The following is a 24,313-nucleotide window of genomic DNA, read 5'->3' on the forward strand; positions in this document are numbered from 1 at the left end:
TTCCATCAATAATATTCGCTCAGAATGTCTACATTCACATAGGCCATACAACTCACACTTTTGTAGATAAAAATGTATATATTAATTAATTATTTCTACAACTTATAACTGTATCGAAAAAAGATAAAATGAAAATGCTAGTATTGCAAAAACGCTAATACTACAACCACTTTCCATAGCTACAAAAGTACTAGAAACCCCTTTACCAATTATCCAACTACTACCCTGTTATACTATTAATTGTACTACAGACTGTGTTCTGTTTATGTTCGTTTACTAGGGCACATTTAAGCTGTGGATGTGTTTTTCCTCTACTGAATACTCCCACATACTACGTCGATCAAGTAGCCACTGCCACCTCTCTTGGGCCTAGGACAATCCGCCAGCAGCGTTCCCACTGTAAGAGGTAAATCAACGAATCTCAGCAACCTCTTAAAACCAACACTTCCGTGATCATTTGCACCCGCGTGATGGAAAGTCTTGAAAATCATGTCATTCAGTGGTCGCCAGCCTCAGCTGTCTCCTCCCATGCTGACGTGTGGCTGAATGCCTTCTGAGGTCGTCCGTGGCAGTCCTGTGTACCGAGGCGGCAGAATCGTCCGAGATGTGCCAGGCTGGCTCGTTCCTTGGCATCCAGCATTCTTAATACCTGACGACCACCAATCGCTGCACCTCCATAGACTCTTAAATCCCTCAACGAGAGCTCTAGTTTGCCCACCTTGCAACTAATCTCACTTTTGATTTTGAACAGCTAAGTAGCATACGATCCTTGAACGGACAGGTAATGCATCAGTCCGTTCGACGGGTGACGAAATATCATTTTTAGCCTTTCCCTGACGGTAAGAAGAAATTCATTTGTTCTCCTGCCCCTGCCCGATGTGTCTCATTCTTTTTGCCACAGCTGCAATATTCGATCGTGTATTAATTCTTCCACACTGGCCTCAGTTCCAACTATCTTCCGTACTTCCATTTTATCGCTATTCTTTAACCAAGAAAGGACTCTTAGTTTTCTCATTTCCAAGTCCAGTGGCCACATTCCTAGAATTACTAGCAATGCATAATTCGCGGTGTTCCAGAAACGGCAGCGGACTGAATGTACGTAAACACTAATTAACAAATGGTTCAAATGGCTCTAATCACACTATGGGACTTAACATCTGAGGTCATTAGTCCCCTAGACTTAGAACTACTTAAACCTAACTAATCTAAGGACATCACACATATCCATGCCCGAGGCAGGATTCGAAACTGCGATCGTAGCAGCAGCACGGTTCCGGAATGAAGCGCCTAGAACCGCTCGGCCACAGCGGACGGCTGTTATTTCGCAGTATAAAATGTTTCTCTTAGTTTATGATTGAGATATCTCTTATATATTACTGTATAAGGTCACAAAAATCTTTAGATTTCCCGGCACGAATTTTATCACTAGACTGCGAGGCCCATCCATGAAGTATGCATGAAGAATATTGGTATCTAATGATCTAATAAGCGTATCTCTACAATCAAGACTGCAGATTTTCTTGTCATTTTTAGCATATACGAAATTCACTGTAAAGTAACAAAAATCGATCCGTTTCCGGGTAGATGCTTTACCAGCACTCTGCGAGGCGCACCCATGAAGTACAAATATAAATATATATAAAAATTGTCATATGGTACTTCTTTGTAAAAGTAACAAAGCGCATTTTCGAGCACATTTTCTCATATTGGAACTTGACTGCCGTGCCACTTGGAGCGCTGCTGTCGTTCTTTGCTTCCGTATCATAGCATGGATCTTGCACTTCTCATACAGTACATTCAGTGGTCTGTGTAGGGCTCTTCCATCTCTCGAAAATGTTCTTAACATCGCACAAGTGCCAATGCCCCCTGGTGGGCCCATCAGAACATCAGATTTGAAGCACCTAAAAGGGCGTTTTCTATATATACACACATCAAAAAGACCTTTGCATCATCCCAGTTCCCAGAACTCCTGAAGGCAGACGTTGACTATGGATATTGCATCATACACTCAGTCACTTTGGCTGTTCAGAGATGTCATTAAACGCACCCAAAGGTGTAAACAACATGAATGAGCAACGACTATTAGACGGAGGGGATCCAATCATTCTACCAGGAAGGATGTACACGGCTCGTGTTGTCTGTAGTTCAACCATGTCTAGACGGTCAATGCCGCTGTTCGAACGCGTCCGCATTGTTGCTTTCTGCCAGGAAGTGCTCTCAACAAGGGAAGTGTTCAGGTGTCTCAGAGTGAACCAGAGCGATGTTGTTCGGAAATGGAGGAGATACAGAGAGAGAGAGGAACTGTCTATGACATGCCTCGCTCAGGCAGCCCAAGGGCTACTACTGCAGCGGATAACCGCTACCTACAGATTATGGCTCGGAGGAACCCTGACAGCAACGCCACCATGTTGAATAATGTTTTTCGTGGGGCCACAGGACGTCGTGTTACGACTCAAACTGTGCGCAATAGGTTGCATAATGCGCAACTTCACTCCTGACGTCCATGGCGAAGTCCATCTTTACAATCACGACATCATGCAGTGCAGTAGAGATGGGCCCAACAACATTCCGAGTGGACCGCTCAGTATTGGCATCACATTCTCTTCACCGATAAGTGTGGCATATGCCTTCAACCAGAAAATGGTCGGAAACGTGTTTGGAGGCAACCCGGTCAGGCTGAACGACTTCGACACACTGTCCAACGAGTGCAGCGAGGTGGAGGTACCTGCTGTTTTGGGGTGGCATTATGTGGGGCCGACTTACGCAGCTGGTGGTCGTGGAAGGGGCCGTAACGGTTGTACGATACGTGAATGCCATCCTCCGACCGATAGTGCAACCGTATCGGCAGCATATTGGCGAGACATTCGTCTTCATCGACGACAATTCGCGCCCTCCTCGTGCACATCTTGTGAATGACTTCCTTCAGGATAACGACATCGCTCGACTAGAGTGGCCAGCATGTTCTCAAGACATGAACCCTATCGAACATGCCTGGGATAGATTAAAAAGGGCTGTTTATGGACGACATGATCCACCAACCGCTCTGAGGGATGCGCCGAATCGCCGTTGAGGAGTGGGATGAACTTGTGGATAGTATCCCGCGACGAATGCAGGCATGCATCAATGGAAGAGGACGTACTACTGGGTATTAGAGGTACCGGTGTGTACAGCAATCTGGACCACCACCTCTGAAGGTCTCGCTGTATGTTGGTACAACATGCAATGTGTGGTTTTCATGAGCAATAAAAAGGGCGGAAATGATGTTTATGTTGATCTCTATTCCAGTTTTCTGGACAGGTTCTGGAACTCTCCGACCCGAGGTGATGCAAAACTTTTTTTGATGTGTGTGTTATGGCTGTAAGAAATTGGAACACTATTTATTGAACGACAGTGGTACACGACCATACCGTTAGAACGAAAGCTGGCACTCCTTAATCAACCATTTTTGTGTGGTTATGCAACGTTTTTATCTACATTAGACGCGTTTTTCCGTGAGGTATTATTTTGCGTTTTCAGCATACCCAGCATCACTGCATGCCCCATAAGATGTCTCCGGCAAAACGCAGTTGCACCTACATCGTACTAGGAACTGGAATTGCTTAAAAACCAAAGTAGTGAGGAGGGAAGTTTTCGAAAACACGTGGAAAGTATAGCATAAGGATAAATTGTACATTCCAGGAGGAGCTATGTTTATAGCGACCTTTGGTCTAGTGAGATCCAAATGAAATCCGTTTATGAACAAATGCGTATAAGATCATCTGGGGTCAATGAGGCTTAGATTAATAATCGTATGTTTCTACTGACTGCCAGATTCAGAAAAATCGCTTGTAGAGTCATTTAAAGCGGCTTATCACCGTTGCACGGGAACAGATAGTAGTAGGTGGTTACTTTAAGCTGTCCAGAATAGACTGAGAAAACTACGCATACGTTATCGCCGGTAATGAAAAACAGTCTTGCGAAATAATACTGAATACATTGTGAAACTTGAGCTTCTCTAGCCGTATTGGAGATCCAAATAACTTCCGGGAATGCAGCTGTGTAACAAGCTCGACATCCACTGTGGCACCGAAACAGAGGACGACCGAAGAAAGGCAGAAATACTGAATTCAGTGTTCCGAAACTGTTTCACTGCGGAAAATCGTAACACGGTCCCTGACTTCAACCGTCGCACGGACGCCAAAATGGAAAATATTGAAATAAACGATATCGGAATTGAAAAACAACTGCTATCACTTAGTAGCGGAAAAGCATCCGGACCAGACGAGATACCCTTAAGATTCTACAGTGATTATGCTAAAGAACTTGCCCCCTTTCTATCAGCAATTTATCGTAGATCGCTGGAAGAACGTAAAGTACCTAGCGACTGGAAGAAAGCGCAGGTCGTTCCCATTTTCAAGAAGGGTCATAAATCAGATGCGAATAATTATAGGCCTATTTCGCTTACGTCAATCTGTTGTAGAATAATGGAACATGTTTTGTGTTCTCGTATTATGACGTTCTTAGATAATACAAATCTCCTTCATCATAACCAACATGGATTCCGCAAACAGAGATCATGTGAAACTCAGCTCGCCCTATTTGCCCAAGAAATTCACAGTGCCGTAGACACTGGCGAGCAGATTGATGCCGTATTCCTGGACTTCAGGAAGGCATTTGATACGGTTCCGCACTTACGTTTAGTGAAAAAAATACGAGCTTACGGAATATCGGACCAGGTTTGTGATTGGATTCAGGATTTCCTAGAAGAAAGAACACAACATGTCATTCTTAACGGTTCAAAATCTGCAGATGTAGAGGTAATTTCGGGAGTACCGCAAGGAAGCGTGATAGGACCTTTATTGTTTACAATATACATAAATGACTTAGTTGACAACATCGGTAGCTCCGTGAGGCTATTTGCAGATGACACGGTTGTCTACAAGAAAGTAGCGACATCAGAAGACTCGTACGTACTCCAGGAAGACCTGCAGAGGATTAATGCATGGTGCGACAGCTGGCAGCTTTCCCTAAACGTAGATAAATGTAATATAATGCGCATACATAGGGGCAGAAATCCATTCCAGTACGATTATGCCATAGGTGGTAAATCATTGGAAGCGGTAACGACCGTAAAATACTTAGGAGTTACTATCCGGAGCGATCTGAAGTGGAATGATCACATAAAACAAATAGTGGGAAAAGCAGGCGCCAGGTTGAGATTCATAGGAAGAATTCTAAGAAAATGTGACTCATCGACGAAAGAAGTAGCTTACAAAACGCTTGTTCGTCCGATTCTTGAGTATTGCTCATCAGTATGGGACCCTTACCAGGTTGGATTAATAGAAGAGATAGACATGATCCAGCGAAAAGCAGCGCGATTCGTCATGGGGACATTTAGTCAGCGCGAGAGCGTTACGGAGATGCTGAACAAGCTCCAGTGGCGGACACTTCAAGAAAGGCGTTACGCAATACGGAGAGGTTTATTATCGAAATTACGAGAGAGCACATTCCGGGAAGAGATGGGCAACATATTACTACCGCCCACATATATCTCGCGTAATGATCACAACGAAAAGATCCAAGAAATTAGAGCAAATACGGAGACTTACAAGCAGTCGTTCTTCCCACGCACAATTCGTGAATGGAACAGGGAAGGGGGGATCAGATAGTGGTACAATAAGTACCCTCCGCCACACACCGTAAGGTGGCTCGCGGAGTATAGATGTAGATGTAGATGTATTCCGACAAATGAACACCCCGTCACTTTCAACACACAAGACAGTCGTGCCTTGAATGTAGCTGCTGTTCAACTGTAGAAATGTCTTGAGTCGTCGAGGACCTCGGCTGCCTTCATTCTCCTAAGTTATTTAAATACACTTTCTGACAATTGCCTCGAACAACTAACCCAATAACCAACACGCGGCAGAAATATTTTAGACCCAAAGAAACAAGATGTTTTCGAAAAATAAAGAAGGTAGGAGGACAAGGGTTTAATATACCGTCGACATCAAGGTCATTAAAGACGGAGCACAAGCTCTGAATTTTTCAATGACGAGGAAGGCTAATCGGTCCTGATTTTCAAAGGAACAATCCACGCCTTTGCCCGAAATGTTTTATGGAAATCATGGAAAACGTAATCCTCGATAGCAGGACGAGAATTTGTACCGTCGTCCTCCCGAATGCGACTCCAGTATGCTACTCACTGCGCTACTTCGCTCGGTCGGTCTGTGTAGGGTGACAAGAATGAGAAAAGGATTAGCGACCATGATGCAGCATCCAAGAAGAAATCATGGGAAGACTTCGGAAACAGGTTGGAGACTATGGGTCAAGCTGCTGGAAAACCATTCTGGAGTGTAATTAGCAGTCTTCGAAAGGGAGGTAAGAAGGAAATGACAAGTATTTTGGACAGGTCAGGAAAACGGCTGGTGAATCCTGTGGATGCCTTGGGCAGATGGAGGGAATATTTTGAAGAGTTGCTCAATGTAGGTGAAAATGCGATCAGTAATGTTTCAGATTTCGAGGTAGAATGGGATAGGAATGATGATGGAAATAGGATCACATTTGAGGAAGTGGAAAAAATGGTCAATAGATTGCAGTGCAATAAAGCGGCTAGGGTGGATGAAATTAAGTCGGAACTCATCAAATATAGTGGAATGTCAGGTCTTAAATGGCTACACAGGATAATTGAAATGGCCTGGGAGTCGGGACAGGTTCCATCAGACTGGACAAAAGCAGTAATCACACCAATCTTTAAACATGGAAACAGAAAAGATTGTAACAACTACAGAGGTATCTCTTTAATCAGCGTTGTGGGTAAAATCTTCTCAGGTATTGTTGAAAGGAAAGTGCGAGTATTAGTTGAGGACCAATTGGATGAAAATCAGTGTGGGTTTAGGCCTCTTAGAGGTTGTCAGGACCAGATCTTTAGCTTACGGCAAATAATGGAGAAGTGTTATGAGTGGAACAGGGAATTGTATCTATGCTTTATAGATCTAGAAAAGGCATATGACCGGGTTCTAGGAGGAAGTTATTGTCTGTTCTACAAGATTATGGAATAGGAGGCAAACTTTTGCAAGCAATTAAAGGTCTTTACATGGATAGTCAGGCAGCAGTTAGAGTTGACGGTAAATTGAGTTCATGGTTCAGAGTAGTTTCAGGGGTACGACAAGGCTGCAACCTGTCTCCACTGTTGTTCATATTATTTACCCAAGAGACTCATGGATTCAGCAGTAGAGGGTAGGAGGAGTCGGGGCAGACCGAGGAAAAGGTACCTGGATTCGGTTAAGAATGATTTTGAAGTAATAGGTTTAACATCAGAAGAGGCACCAATGTTAGCACTGAATAGGGGATCATGGAGGAACTGTATAAGGGGGCCTATGCTCCAGACTGAACGCTGAAAGGCATAATCAGTCTTAGATGATGATGATGATGATGATGATGATGATGGTTTTACATGACCATCAATGGCAAAAAGGTCATTAAGAAATCGAGAATAGTATTGGTGTTTAGTTAATTGACAGTTACTGTCGATTTACTTAAGGACGAATTGAGAACACTTACCTGAGATCGGACAAAGGCAAAACAGTTCTCGCTCTAGCTGAAAGACGTTATAAACTGCAGTCTGGATAATTGCGTTCCAAGTACTAAAAGACGGTAAAGACCAACTTTGGCTTAACGGTATCGAATGCAGCGAAAACAGACTACGGCTCTCACGTTACAAAAGAGACTGCGTGAAAACTGACAGAGAAAATTTAACAGCAGGGCCGTGCTAGGAGTCTACAATAATTTTCACAGCAAAATACTGGCGAAAGATCTATCATAAAATCCTACCAAGTTCTGGTCATATGTAATGTCAATGAACGAGCCAAAACCCTCTATTCAATCTCTTGTGGAATCCTCTGATGTTCAAACTGAAGATAGAAGATTGATAGTGATAATATTAAATTCCGCATTTAAAAATGCATTTACGCATGAGGATACTATTGTACAGCTTTCTAGTTGCTGCACAGACTCCCGAATCACTAAACGTAAACAATGCTCACTGATTTGGCCGTGTGTCCATCCCGACTGGCTGATTGCTGCAATGCGAGGAGTCACCTATGATCGTGAGGCATGTGATCAGCATTTCGTCAGTCCCTCCACCCGTTATTCCCAGTTGATGAATCCTGATGGTACCACTGCTGCTTTTTTCAAGCAGCTCCTCATTTGGCCTCAGGAGGCTGAGTGAACCTCCCCACCTCAGAAAAAAGTCTGAGAAAGTCCCAGAAATGGAACCCGGATCCTTCCGCAGCGAAGGCAGCGACATCTACATCTACATCTAGATGGATAATCTGCAAATCATATTTAAGTGCCTGACAGAAGGTTCATCGAACCACCTTCACAATTCGCTATTATTCCAATCTCGAATAGCGAGCGGAAAGAATGAACACTTATAGCTTTCCGTACGAGCTCTGATTTCCTTTATTTTATCGTGGTGCTCGTTCCCCCCTATGTAGGTCGCTGTCAACAAAATATTTTTGCATTCGGAGGAGAAAGTTGGTGACTGAAATTTCGTGAGAACGCCTTTCTTTTAATGATGTCCAGCCCAAACCCTGTATCATTTCTGTGTCACTCTCTCCCATATTTCGCGATAATTCAAAACGTGCTGCCTTTCTTTGAACTTTTTCGATGTACTCCGTGAGTCCTATCTGGTAAGGATCCCACATCGGGCAGCAGTATTCTAAAAGAGGAAGAACAAGCGTAGTGTAGGCAGTCTCCTTAGTAGGTCTGTTACATTTTCTTTATGTTTGACCTCTGCTTAAGACAGTATTACTACTCAGGGCACATATTGGATAAAAGCACCGATGATGGCTGTTAATCACTTGAGATCGATTTGCAAAAGTGAATAAATAAAACATGATATTGCGACTGCTTGCTGCATATTTGGTAATTTTACAATTTCTAAGTGTCCTGTCAATAAAATACAGTCTTTAGTTAGCCTTCCCCACAACATTTTCTATGTGTTCCTTCCAAATTAAGTTGTTCGTAATTGTAATACCTAGGTATTTAGTTGTATTTACGTCTTTTAGATTAGACTGATTTATCGTGTATCCGAAGTGTAACGAGTTCCTTTTAGCACTCATTTGGATGACCTCACATTTTTCGTTATTTAGGGTCAACTGCCAATTTTTACACCATTCAGATATCTTTCCTACATCGTTTTGCAGTTTGTTTTGATCTTCTGATGAGTTTATTAGTCGATAAACGACAGCGTCATCTGAAAAAACAGACGACGGCTGCTGAGATTGTCTCCCAAATCGTTTATATAGATAAGGCACAGCAAAGGGCCAATAACACTACCTTGGGGAACGCCAGAAATCACTTCTGTTTTACTCAATGACTTTCCGTCAGTTACTTTCCTCTTTGAGAGGAAATCACAAATCCAGTCACATAACTGAGACGCTATTCCATAAGCGCGCAATTTCACTACGAACTGCTTGTGTGGTGCAGTGTCAAAAACCCTCCGGAAATCCAGAAATACGGAATCGATCTGGAATCTCTTGTCAATAACACTCAATACTTCATGTGAATAAAGAGCTAGTTGTGTTTTACAGGAACGATGTTTTCTAAACCCAGTGTGTCAAATGGTTCTGAGCACTATGGGACTCAACTTCTGAGGTTATTAGTCCCCTAGAACTTAGAACTAGTTAAACCTAACTAACCTAAGGACATCACACACATCCATGCCCGAGGCAGGATTCGAACCTGCGACCGTAGCGGTCTCGCGGTTCCAGACTACAGAGCTAGAACCGCACGGCCACTTCGGCCGGCCCCAGTGTGTCAATAGACCGTTTCATTAGAGGTAATTCATAATGTTCGAGCACAATTTATGTTACAAAATCCTGCAGCGTATCGACGTTAACGATATGGGCCTGTAATTTAGGGGATTACTCCTACTAGCTTTCTTGAATATTGGTGTGACCTGTGCAACTTTCCAGTCTTTGGGTACGGATCTTTCGTCGAGCGAACAGTTGTATATGATTGTTAAGTATGGAACTAATGCATCAGAATGCTCCGAAAGGAATCTAGTTGGTATACAGTCTGGACCAGAAGACTTGGTTTTATTAAGTGATTTAAGTTGCTTCACTACTCCGAGGATATTTACTTCGACGTTACTCATGTTGGCAGCTTTTCTCGATTCGAATTCTGAAATATTTACTGCGTCTTCTTTTGTGAAGGCATTTCGGAAGGCTGTGTTTAGTAACTCTGCTTTGGCAGCACTGTCTTCGATAGTATCTCCATTGCTATCGCGCAGAGAAGGCATTGATTGTTTCTTGCCGCTAACATACTTCACATACGACCAGAATCTCTTTGGATTTTCTGCCAGGTTTCGAGACAATGTTTCGTTGTGGAAATTGTTATAAGCATCTCGCATTGAAGTCCGCGTTAAATTTCGAGCTTCTGTAAAAGATCGCCAATCTTGGGGATTTCACGTCTGTTTAAATTTGACATGTTTGTTTCGTTGTTTCTGCAACCGTTCGTGTACCAAGGAGGATCTGCTCCGACGTTTGTTATTTTATTTGGTATAAATCTCTCAATTGCTGCCGATACTATTTCTTTGAATCTAAGCCAAGTCTGGTCTACACTTACATCATTACAATAATTTGGAATGAGTGGAGATTGTCTCTCAGGAAGGCGTCAAGTGAATTTTTATCTGCCTTTTTGAATAGGTATATTTTTCGCTTATCTCTCGAGGATTTGGGGATTACAATATTCAATCTCGCAACGACAGCCCTGCGTTCACTAATCCCTGAATCGGTTTTGATGCTCGTTACTAACTCAGGATTATTTGTTGCTAAGAGGTCAAGTGTGATTTCACAACTGTTTAGTATTCGCGTGGGCTCCTGAACTAACTGGTCTAAATAATTTTCAGAGGATGCGTTTAGCACAATTTCGGATGATATTTTGTGCGTACCTCCGGAATTAAACATTGTATTTTCGCCAAAATATCGAGGGTAAATTAAAGTCACCACCAACTATTATCGTATTAGTCAGGTACGTGTTTGAAATGAAACTCAAGTTTTCTTTGAACCTTTCAGCAACTATATAATCTGAATTGGGTGGTCGGTAAAAGGATCCAACTGACAGTTCGGCTCTCCCAGATTAGAGATATCGGTATTAGCTTCCACCGTATTGAAAAGAACAGCCAAAGATCTTGCTGCGGGTTCCCGTCAGACCACCGAACTTCCGAGCTGTCAGGCTTGGACGGGTCCGCTAAGCGCGGTGCACTCTGCCCCAGTGATGCCAGTCGAGAAGCAGGTAGTGGCTGACAACAGCCGGGAGAGCGATGTGGTGACCAGATGTTCCTCCAGATCCGCGTCCAGTGACGCCTGTCTACTGAGGATGACATGGCGGTCGGTGGGGACAGTTGGACCTACCGAGACCGGCTCGGACGAAGTACCGAAGAATTTCTTGTGCAGCGAACAGTCTCGCGTGACTAGTCAATGCTGTTGACACAAATGGCAAACGAGATGATGCACAGAATTACAGACTAATATCACTGACGTAGATATGATCACACGAAATGTCTTTGCAAATATGTGATTCACGAAACGAATATACAGTGTGGATCGTGGTTAATATTATCAATTGTTGGTATACTACGTTTATAAGATGCGGGTGGGATATTTTTGACCGTATTAAACAGGATGAGTCATTTTTTTTATTGGTTTAATGTTTGACACTATTCCATATCAACCAGACGAGTTAATAGTTTCAAGAAGAACAGAATTTATTATTTTCACTGGTGATGTTTCTTTGTTCAGCTTCATAATAGTGTTTATATAACCTATAAAAGGACTAATTCTGCATCCTGGTTCATACAAAATGGTAGATCCCTAACACAGAGCAAGACTTGTAATACACCCGGTCAATCCTGTGAAACACCCAATGGGCTTTCTTCCCATGCAGATAAAACGGCAAACGGCCACCCTTGTTGCAACCCTCGAATCATTCATTTAATCTGTGGTGTCACCGCCAGACACCACACTTGCTAGGTGGTAGCCTTTAAATCGGCCGTGGTCCGTTAGTATACGTCGGACCCGCGTGTCGCCACTATCAGTGATTGCAGACCGAGCGCCGCCACACGGCAGGTCTAGAGACACTTCCTAGCACTCGCCCAAGTTGTACAACCGACTTTGCTAGCGATGGTTCACTGACAAAATACGCTCTCATTTGCCGAGACGATAGTTTAGCATAGCTTTCAGCTACGTCATTTGCTACGACCTAGCACGGCGCCATTATCAGTTACTATTGATATTGATTCATGTACCGTCAAGAGCGACATTCACCATTAATGGATTGAAGTTAATTATTCCACCAGCTACGTCCGTCTTTTTCTAAATTCTAATTTCCTTGTCCTGTTCCAGACCTCACGCCAGCCTGCGTGAGCTAAAACGCGTGCCTTTCGGCTTCCTCTAGTAACACGCTGTTGGCTCTCCTGCCAACCACAACATAATCCACCTTTCACTGCAGTGTGCGATAGTTCGTATTCTCAGAAAGTTTTTTTTCGCTGAAAATCACTTGCGACCTTTGTGAAGCGACCACTGCGGAGTGTAGAACCGATACTTCTTGAGAACGTCGATTTAAGCCGCTCGTTATTTGCGAGACGCAGCCTCCTGCGTAGCACAATGGACGTCTTTGCAGAGTACAATCCGCTTAATGGTGGAGACCTTTGATGCTGCATGCTTTAAGGCGCCATGGACTTCGCCTTTACGTGTGTCACGTGCCTACGACACAGAAGGTGAAAGCACGTGTAACAGTCTCAAGTTTTTGCATGTGCACGGAAGGCACGTGACATTCCTCTAACATCGCTATAGACGCCGGAATAATCCTGTCTCATACAGTGGATCAGCATCTACCACCATATAATAACAAAGCTATTAATTCTTGAAGTGGTATATTTCGTAACATGCAGGAGAATACTTTTTAGTATAATTTTATTTTGGACTTTCGTGACCCTATTGACCATATAGTACATAAAATTAAAAGTTTTCAGTCACTTTTTTTTTTAAAGATTTACTTCTTTATTCACATCATAACCATTTTCAAGCTTAAATGCACGTCTTGAAATCGTTGCTTTCACGTATTAAGCTCTGCATGTTTTAGTAGCAGGTCGTCTCCCATTGTACTGTCTGATAATAGTTATTTCGTCGCTAAGATCACGTTTGTTTAATCTGAATCGACATTCTTCGATAGAAGAAGTAAATATACGGTCTACTTGCAAATACTGTTGATATCAGGGAAGAGCCTACTTAAGATTACTCCGTGATTTTGGCCTGTTACCTTCGTTGTGCTGTATGACATTTAACTCGAAGTATTGTTTAGCTAACAAATAGTAAAGAGGTTGTCCTCGTTATCTTGACCACCCCAAATAGCTTTTTTTTCTCCAGAATCAAAATAAAAAATTATCCATTGGGATATTAACCCACACGATTGCCTTTCTTGTATCTTTGTTCGTTACGGGGATATGAACAGCAGTACCTCTTTCTTAAATAGAACCTTTATTTTTGTTTTGGTAATACAGTACACTTCTTCTCCTCAGCATCTCTTCACAAACACATCACAGTCTACCATTTACAAAAACATGACATTATTCAAAAAGTAACACAAAAGTGATGCTACGGTCGCAGGTTCGAATCCTGCCTCGGGCATGGGTGTGTGTGATGTCCTTAGGTTAGTTAGGTTTAAGTAGTTCTAAGTTCTAGGGGACTTATGACCTAAGATGTTGAGTCCCATAGTGCTCAGAGCCATTTGAACCATTTAACACAAAAGTGACTTGAGTCTCCTCTATTGGTACACATTGTAAATACCCAGGGTATGTTACTCGTCCACTTGTTGGAGCAGACAGTACAAAAATTGAAATAAAGTATATACACACCAGACATTCTGTCAACCGTCTTCAGTTGAAGGCTTGTGTGAGTACAGTGTACACCAGCGAAGAGAAGTTAGAAATGTTACTCATGTATGAGGAATGTAAGTTAGCAGAGCAGTAATTGCACTATGTGACTGAAAGATCAGTGTATATTTTATTATATTTTTCTTCTTTATGTCACTATAATCGCTGCTTATTTTGAAGACCCCGCAATAAATATTTAGACTGCTGTTTTGTGGTTACTTTGCTGACTATCTATTTTACAGAGCGAGAACAAAGTGGTCTACTTAGGACAATTAGTAATGTCCTTCTACGATTTCTTCTTCTGGCTGAGGCCATTCTACCTTCTTCATTTCATAATGCCGTGTCTTTTTGGCATTCCTGGACTTTATTTTATAAGTGGCAGTTTTCATAAGACCACTTGGACGCTGTGCCTCGCTTTTGGATCTCGCGCTGTACTCAGCTAGGTATCATTTGTTTTCCAAGCATTCTGGACATTCAAATTGTGAGCCGCGTTCTTTGCGAATTGCTTCATGAAAAATGGATCTCTGTAGCCTACGTCTCATTTTCTTCATGTTGATGTAGGTTTCTATAAATAATTTCATTACTTTTTCTTTTTTGATTTACAATTTCGTGTTAATCTGTGGTACACGGAAATACAAAATCTAAGTATTGCAGTTGGAACATATTTCATACAGGTATCTCTGTAATTTATATTGCTATGAAAAGAGACTGTACTTCGTTTGGTGAGCAACTTATTACAGCTCTTCTGGGTGAAAACGGAAATACTATCTATTTAAGGGTATCGGAAATATTTGAGGTTAATGGTCTGCCGCTAAACATTATAAGGGATTCCACTGTTCTTTTCTTTCTGTAAATTAAACAAGTGTCACTCTAAATGATGTCGATGTAGCACAAATTACTTAGGGAATAGGATATTTGGTAACATCAGTGTGTGACTTACAAAGAACAGAGTGTCAGTTACCTGCGACGGAGCACGGCATACAGTTTCTTCCCCTGATCACTCATCAGGTGAGACAGTCACATCATGAGCAAGCCCTGAAATTTAATTCTGCCGTCTTCACCACCGTCTCCATTGACTATGAAAAGCATTTTTTTTTAATTTTGCTTATCTTTACTCTATTATCTACTGTGGCATCATATTTTGGGGCAACTCTAAACTAACGGCAGCCGGGTTTATGTGCGGTGTCAGCTGGCAAATTTCCTGCATGACGTTGTTCAAGCGTCTTGTATTTCTAACTCTGCCACATATTAGTCGACCACAATATTATTACACCTGGGAGTGAGGGAGCTTCAGTCAGCTTATCACAAAGTTTTAGCGTGATATTTCACAAGTACGTGCTGAACCACTTGAAAGTATATGCTCAAAAAACTTTAAAAACTAAACTCCGACCGAACAGGACTCAGAAGGCCCAACGATACCGATCGACCGCCGTGTCATCCTGCTATCTATAGTACAGGGTAAAGTGAAACATGCACCTAAATTTCGATGAGGGGCAAAATCTAAATAATAAATAACAGTGGGAAACTGCTCAAATTTTAAGGATGTATTCGCTAGACATTCTCTAGACATTTATCTAGAAGTGTCATCTTCCGTTTTCAAACGTATTTATCCGTTATCGAGAAACATCCCAACACGTGGTTTCAGATAACAAAACCGAGCCACGGATTCCAAGATGGGTGTACTCAGCAAATGGCTGTAGTTTTTTCGATATGTTTCTAACATTCAGATCTCTAGACAACCATGAAAATTTCCTTGATATCTTTATCCGTTTCCGAAATAAGGAGGTTAAAATTTATCCCACTTGTATACGCAAAATACGCCTGTAATACCCGCTGTAAGGCAAAAACGCAGCTTATAATGTGGCGTAACACAGAGAAATATACTGTAAGGTGTCTTCGTTATGATCAGAAAGGGTGTACTGAAGCACATGCAAAATTTTCGTGCAAATAAAATCAAATCTGAGGTGTAACATTACATTTGCATTATTTCAATTTCACATAAGCAAGCTATCAAAATTTTACTACCCATAAACTTCTTTTCGAATGAGTGTCATGGCCTATGACTGGTACATTTAGCCATCGCGAGAGCGTTACATATCTCATAGAAAGTTTGAAGTGGGATACACTTGCAGACAGACGATGCGCTAAACGGAAGGGATTGCTCACTAAATCCCGAAATCCAAACTTCACCGAGGATGTAGAGCATATATTATTACCACCAACTTTCAAATCGCGTAATGATCATCATTCAAAGATAAGGGAAATAAGAGCTCGTACTGAGGCGTTCAGACAGTCGTTTTTCCCTCGCGCGATCCGCGAGTGGAACAGAGGGGGGGGGGGGGGGGGGGGTAATATGACTTTGTCGCGAATTGTGCCCTCCGCCACACACCGTTTGGTGGCTAGCGGAGTATATATGCAGATTTAGATGTAGATTATACAAGGGGAAAAAGGAAACGGAGGAAAAAATACTCCTATCGAAGCACAAAAAAGGCTAAGAGGGCGCCCCTTTTAAAAGACTGAGTAAAAAATGGGGTATCAACTGAATCGTTCTACCTTAATCAGCACCTTCAAAAATTTTCCGAAAAAGTTTGGCATGGAACATATTTGCACTTTTCTGTGCTGAGAGACAAGGAGACAGTGGCAGTGGTAAAGAGACGAGAGAGTAATAAATACTGGAAGACTGTAGACAGTGATTGTGGTATAGAAAGAGTGAAGGAGATAATGGCACTGTGATAAAGAAAGAGAGAGACACCGTGTCAGTGGAATATAGTTGCCAGTGACAGAATAGTGCTAGGAAAAGAGGGGAGGAGATTGTGGCTGTCAGACAGGAATGATGACGATGAGATGGGGTGAACGAATGAGTGTGAAAGGACAAGTTGGAGTGGTTAGGTATGAGCGACTTACAGCGATGGACTAGAGGGTGAGAGCTAGTTACAGTTAGGGGAGCTTGTAGAAGTGAGATGCGAGCTGCTTGTTAAAAAGGGCGCGAATACACTGATGGACCAAACCATTACGACCACATGTAAAATAGCTTGTTTGTCTGTCTTTGGAACGAAATACATCACCGATTCTACGTATCAGGTATACGACAGTTTGCTGCTAGGTTTTTGGGGGTACGTGGCATTAAACATGGCCGGCCAGAGTGGCCGTGCGGTTCTAGGCGCTAGTCTGGAGCCGAGCGACTTCTACGGTCGCAGGTTCGAATCCTGCCTCGGGCATGGATGTGTGTGACGTCCTTAGGTTAGTTAGGTTTAATTAGTTCTAAGTTCTAGGCGACTGATGACCTCAGACGTTAAGTCGCGTAGTCCTCAGAGCCATTTGAACCATTAAACGTGCACGCACAGATTTCGCGTAAATAACGGGCCACTGATTTTCGTACGCGGTGATGGCGCCCGATAGCGACCGTGATGGGTTCCATAGGATTTACATCAGGCGAATCTGGTTGCCGATACTGTTGTGAATTGGCAGGAGCCAATTCACGGAGTTTGGAGAAAGCCGAAAGGCACGCGATTAAGCTCACGCAGGCTGGCGTGATGTCTGGAACAGGTCAGAGAAATAAGACTAGCAAAACAAGAGTAACTGGTAGAATACTTAACTTTAATCCACAATTGGTGAACATCTCTCGTTGCTGTACAGGCTTACAATACTAATTATCCAAATGCTATGGCGCCTTGCTAGGTCGTAGCAAATGACGTAGCTGAAGGCTATGCTAACTATCGTCTCGGCAAATGAGAGCGTATATGTCAATGTAGCATCGATAGCAAAGTCTGCTGTCCAACTGGGGCGAGTGCTAGTACCTCTCACTAGACCTGCTGTGTGGCGGCGCTCGGTCTGCCATCACTGACAGTGGCGACACGCGGGTCCGTCGTATACTAGCGGACCGCGGCCGATTTAAAAGCTACCACCTACCAAGTGTGGTGTCTGGCGGTGACACCACAGATACATCAACGTGAGTTCACTATAATGCTCCCATAACCACTGTAGCACGGTTCTGGGTAAGACACAGAGACAGTTAAACTGCTGGAAGATGACATCGCCGTCGGGGGATAGATTGCGCATGAAGGGATGCAGGTGGATCGCAGCTGTCAGCGTGTCTTCGATTGCTACCACAGATACCTCGCAAGAACACGAGAAAGGCTCCCATAGCATAACACTGCTGCCACCAGCCGGTGTCCTAGGCACGCTGCACGTTTCGAGCCGATGTTCACCTCGATGACGGCGTATATGGAGGCGACCATCGATGCAGTTCAGCAAAAATGTGATACACCCCCGGCCGAGTCTGGAACCGAGCGACCGCTACGGTCACAGGTTCGAATCCTGCCTCGGGCATGGATGTGTGTGTCGTCCTTAAGCCGTCGGCACACGGACCGTGCTGTCGAACGTTAACGTTGAACGTGCCAAGTTCGACGTGCTGCTGAACGCTCAGGAGCGATGCGACTCGTGCATACGGTACGTGGCCCCCAACGTGGTATACGCGATCGCAACGCACTCCAGCGGCAGTTGAGCGATGTTTCTAGTTCGTAAATCACACTGTTTACTCAACGGGCGCGCGTAAAATTCTCATGTTAGCTCTATTAAAAAACACATTTCTTCCATCGTCCCCGAAAAGGAAAGTACCGTGTCCAATCGATAATGACACAGGCTTATAAAAGCTCCGTTACAAACAGTGCGTCACAAATTTGGAATACTTCTCCGCATAAGATAAACATTATTTCATGATTCCCACATTTAGTAAAACCCCGAGGTCAGTCTTACTTGATCACTGTTCCTACCCGGTAGCAGAATTACGAAGCGTAAAAGAAGGAGTAAAATATCTTTTATACAAGTAGCGCAAGCTGTCCTTTAGATTAAGCCAATCGAACAAAGTCACCCCCCAAAAAAAGGTGAACTTGTATTTACATAACATCAGATATTATAGTCTACACTTGTATTAAACTAATAATAAAGTATCGGAACCTAATAAAAACGCGAATGTTAAGAAAAAAAAATTGGTTGTGTCACGATCCGAACCACCGGCCCAACAAAATGAACTATTTTGTGGACACTGACGCTATTCATTACGCTAAACCAACATTTCGCCCTTTTCCTCTATTCATAGTATCTTACGCTTGCTAAAAACATTAATCGTAGATATGTTACTAACTGAAATTTAATTATAACAAATTGCACCAAGAACAATGCGTTTTGGATGGATCTTCAGTGTGTCGCTGCCTTCAAATAGCATACTCCCATTATACACAAGTTACAATAATTCTTTTTCCACGAATATGATGTTTCTCATTATTTTATTGGAACGAATCACACAGGTAACAACGGGTTTTCCAGTGATTCTCAGTTTGCTGGTGCTCGGAACGGCATATACATATAGGCTTGAAATGAATGGCAATATGGCGCCTCACAACTCTGTACCGAAGGGAGACGGCGTGCGTGTGACGTAGGTGGCGTTGTGCTATCTCATTGGTCAACGCTCAGACGCATGCTCAGAATATCTGACGTGCCAGATATTCCTCTGCACGTTCGGAAAGACTCCCGAACCTGCTGTTCCACGCTATGACGTCAGAAACTCGGCACGCTCAACGCTCAACGTTCGGATGCACGGTCCGTGTGCCGACGGCTTTAGGTTAGTTAGGTTTAAGTAGTTCTAAGTTCTAGGGGACTGATGACATCAGAAGTTAAGTCCCATAGTGCTCAGAGCCATTTTTTTGTGATTCACCCGGGGAACCAACACGTCTCCATTGATCGACGGCTGAATTCCAATCGTCCCGTGCCCACCGCTATTATAATTGACGATGTCATTGGGTCAACATGTGAACACATGAGGGTAGTCTTCTGCTGAGCTCGATGTTCAACAATATACGATGAAGGGTGTGCTCAGGAACACTCGGCAGAGATGCATCTATCCAACTTTACAGAACAGACAACCCCACGTTCTGTGAAGAGTCGCGCCTGATGTTAGTTTCACTTTCCTTCTGTTCTTGCCGTAGATGCTCACGACAGTAGCACGTCAGTGCTCGACCAGCTTCGCTGTTTCGAGACACTCGTTCACAGACTCCGCGTAATAATATCCCGTCCTTTGTCAAAGTCGCTTATCTCAGTAAATTTGCCCATCTGCAGCCGATATCTTCGCTAGGGTGATCCCCTGCCCGTATCTACTCCGCTCACATAGTTTTGTTACCTCGCCACGTGCCCGCAACGCCTACAGGCGGGATCCAACGTCGCGCTGGGCAGTGGTCGTAAGTTGTGGCTGATCAGTATACATTCGCGTGCAAAATTTTTAAAACATTTTTAAAGGTGCAGACACTCCATATTCGAGTCGGAAGTCTTTTGAAACAGGAGCATATTAGCCTTTTCTGGGCTCCGATAGGAATATTTTTTTCCGTTAGTGGTGTAGCATTCGGTTTTGTCACGACACCTGGTGACGTCCGTGGCCATCTCTCCAAGCCTCAGTCCGTTTTTAACGACCTTGTCGTCCACAGGGTTTGAAACATAAGCACTCTAGGAGACGAACTGCTAAAGTACGTCACATAATAAGCGCTCAGCTATGATCGTATTCCACTCTGAAGTGATACATCTACAGCTACACCCACGTCCGCATTCGGCTAGCCACTGCACATTGTGCGGTGAAGGCTGCATAGTGTACCTAAAACGTTTTTTCTCTTGCTATTACGTTGGCTTATAGCACTTGAGAAGCATGGGCTCTTCATAAAAAGCGCAATTCTTTTTTTCTAATTTTAGTGCCGTGTTCATTATGTGAGATGTACGAGAGGCTTTTAGCAAGTAATGGAACACATTTGTTCTCTGAAAGCAGGTTGGTTTTATTCGGGATTCCAATACAACATATTATTCTCCACTCTTTTGGCAACCAAACCCTATTTTTCAACATAATCTCCATTCACTGCGACACCTTTACGCCGCCTTACTGGAAAGCTCTTAATGCCCGTGTGGAACCACTCTACTGGTCGACATTGGAGCCATCTCCCCAGCATCCACGTACTGCTGCCCGCGGAGTCCATCCTTCATTGGGCCAAACAAATGGAAATCGGAAGATGCGAGATCCGTACTGTAGGGTAGACGAGGAATGACATTCCAATGACGCTTTGTGAGCTCATCTCGGGTGCACAGACCTGTGTGAGGCCTTGCGTTGTCGCGCAGAAGATGTTCGTCTCTATTTTTGTGATGACGAACACGCTGAAGTTGATCCTTCAGCTTCCTGAGGGTAGCACAACACACTTCAGAGTTGATAGCCAGACAGAATAACCCCTTCAGAGTCCCAGAATGGCTCAGAAATGGCTCTAAGCACTATGGGACTTAACATCTATGGTCATCAGTCCCCTAGAACTTAGAACTACTTAAACCTAACTAACCTAAGGACATCACACAACACCCAGTCATTACGAGGCAGAGAAAATCCCTGACCCCGCCGGGAATCGAACCCGGGAACCCGGGCGCGGGAAGCGAGAACGCTACCGCACGACCACGAGCTTCGGACAGTCCCAGAATGTCGTCGTCATAACTTTACCAGCTGAGGATGCCGCTAAAAACTTTTTTTTCGGAGGGGAGGCGTTGTGCCGCATCTCCGGGGATTGCCGTTTTATTTCTGGTTCGAAGTGATGGACCCATGTATCATCGCCTTTCGACAAAAAATTGTCACGATCAGTCTCGTAAATCACAAGCAATTCCGCACAGATGGCCCTCCGTTGCTCGTTATCGCCTTCTGTGAGGCGGCGAGGAATCTTGCGAGAACACACCTTTGAGTACCCCTACTGGTGGACGACTGTGTCAGCACTCCCAACAGAGACGTCCATCTGAGCAACGAGGTGTTTGACTGCGATCCGTCCATCACCTCGAATGAGACTGTCCGCGCGTTCCAATATTACGCGAGTCACAGCTGTGTGCGGCCAGCCGGCACGCGAGAAATCTGGCAAGTTTTGCGTGATCTTCTTGCAATAATGAAGGAAGCCTCTCCCAACGACTCGCCGTGCTTTTGTTCACATTCAGATCTCTGTACACTTTCTGTAAGCAACTGTGAATATCTGCGATGCTCTGGTTTTCCGCCAAAAGAAACTCGATGACAGCTCTCTACCTTCAAAGCACCTCCGTTACAGACACCGTCTTGAAGGCTACGTGTAGCGCCGCTAATATCCGAACTTCATGAAACTGTAGGGGCTGAAGCGCGAATATTCCACGATGTCCCACAACAAATTCCGATTTTTTAAACAGAAGGCGGCCGAGAAAGAAAATGTGTTGCATGACTATTGGACGCCTCTTGTATACTGAGCAAGTAATTATTTTGAAAAGTCCCCTTAGAAAAATTTATGAATTACTGTGCTGATAAACCTCTTACGTTATTTGATTTTCAAATAGTTGAGCAAGACTGAACGTACTCAGAAATTTCTCTCTTTACTTATTCTGACACAAAATATTTTTAGCGCAACGCATTCTGACTTTCAAAAATCCCTACAAAAGAATGGCCCTGACTAACAATAACCTATACCTTTCATGAATCACTTACCTCACAAAAATCTTCATCACTCAAACTACTGCAATACAGCGAGCGCCACTACTGCAAGCTAAGTAAAAGATTCTAACTACTGAAGGCACTAACTACTGATAGGCATAGTTAGCAAATGAAAGATTTTGATAGAGAACAAACAATGTATTTACCTTAATAGTGTTCAAAAGTCATAATATATACATCAGTTCATGAAATCCAGTCTTACAAATTTACTGTCTCTGATGGACACACGTCCAGATCATCCGCTCTCAAAACTCCGCCATCTCTCTCCCCACATCCACCACTGCTGGCGGCTCACCTCCAACTGCGCAACGCTACGCGCTGTTAACAGCCAACTGCCCAACACTACAATAGCAAATTCCAACAATGCAAACCAGCCACAGACTGCACACAGCACAGCCAGTGATTTTCATACAGAGCGCTACGTGACGTTACCAATATAAAAACCTAAACAGCCTACTTACAATTTTCCTTGTTCGCACTGGAGAGTGGTTTCTCAGAATTCTGAGAGTAAGACACTCTGCAATACACAGTGTCACTCGTTAAAAATTCCTGAGCTTCTCTGTTACAGTCTCGTGCTGACTGAAAAACTAATAACGAACAGAATGTTATTTATCTCTTCCGGTAATCTAACTGAGTAAAACGTCCCAGGCCCTTCAAGTGTTCCATCACTGTCAAAGATTTTGCACTAACTGCTGTCGCATAAATAAAACAATGGACAATGGTTCGTCCACTCACGGTGCGACAGATCTACGCAAATTTTTGTTGCAAGGATAATTGTTTCGTAAAGCTGGCCATAACAGCTTGTATAACTGCAGTTTATAGACTGAGATTCACGTGGAAGTAAGGGAGGGGAGTCGGATCGAAGCACTGATTGAGAAGTCGATATGGTTCTTCCGTCACTTCTTGGAAAAACGATTTCATATTAATGTTTGTTTATTACGAACCGGTTTTCGGGTTATTAGGTTATCATTAGGTAACACAAAATACACAAGTGTCCAAGAAGCCACAGTACACTAAACGCACAGAATCTCTGGCCACGGCATTGAACAGGGGATGTCAAATCGGGTGCTCATCGCAAGTGTTATGTATCAAATATGTTATAATATTTAGTGGCATATAATTATTACTGAGTTACACAATTTTGTATTGAAAGATGTTGGTAGCGGATAAATTTCAAAGACAATATCGGCCACTGTACTAGAGAAGTATTTTAATACAAATATCACATAGGCCGTAATTGCTAATCAGACATACACATCGACAAAGAATTATTATTGTTCCTTTTTGAACTAGGATCACACAGATTCCTGTATACTTTGCAGGATGATAATAACTGAACAACGGAGTAGGTATACAAAAATATGAAATTAAAATTTACGGATTGAGTAGTAAGAAAAAAGTACAGAACTAATACAGCATTTAAGTATACAGTACCTATGTTTCTAACAAAGGATGTTTATAACTGGGTGTCCACAAATGCAAGGATTTGTCCCTGACATGAAAACATTACAGCCGGCCGTTGTGGCCGAGCGGTTCTAGGCGCTTCAGTCCGGAACAGCGCTGCTGCTACGGTCGCAGTTTCGAATCCTGCCTCGGGCATGGATGTGTGTAATGTGCTTAGGTTAGTTTAAGTAGTTCTAAATCTAGGGGACTGATGACCTCAGATGTTAAGTCCCATAGTGCTAAGAGCCATTTGAACCATTTTTGAGCCAAAACATTACAAACAGTCCACATGAACATGGGTCCGAAAATCCCTCGTTAGGGAGTTGCCTGGGTTTACTGTTAACGTTACACGTGTTACATTGAGCAACGTACATTTACAAATACTACTCGAAGTCATCTCCTCCTGCTTCGATGCGTGCCTTAAGCCTGCGTTCCAT

Source organism: Schistocerca cancellata, chromosome 4 (assembly GCF_023864275.1).
Source record: "Schistocerca cancellata isolate TAMUIC-IGC-003103 chromosome 4, iqSchCanc2.1, whole genome shotgun sequence".
NCBI classification, from domain to species: domain Eukaryota; kingdom Metazoa; phylum Arthropoda; class Insecta; order Orthoptera; family Acrididae; genus Schistocerca; species Schistocerca cancellata.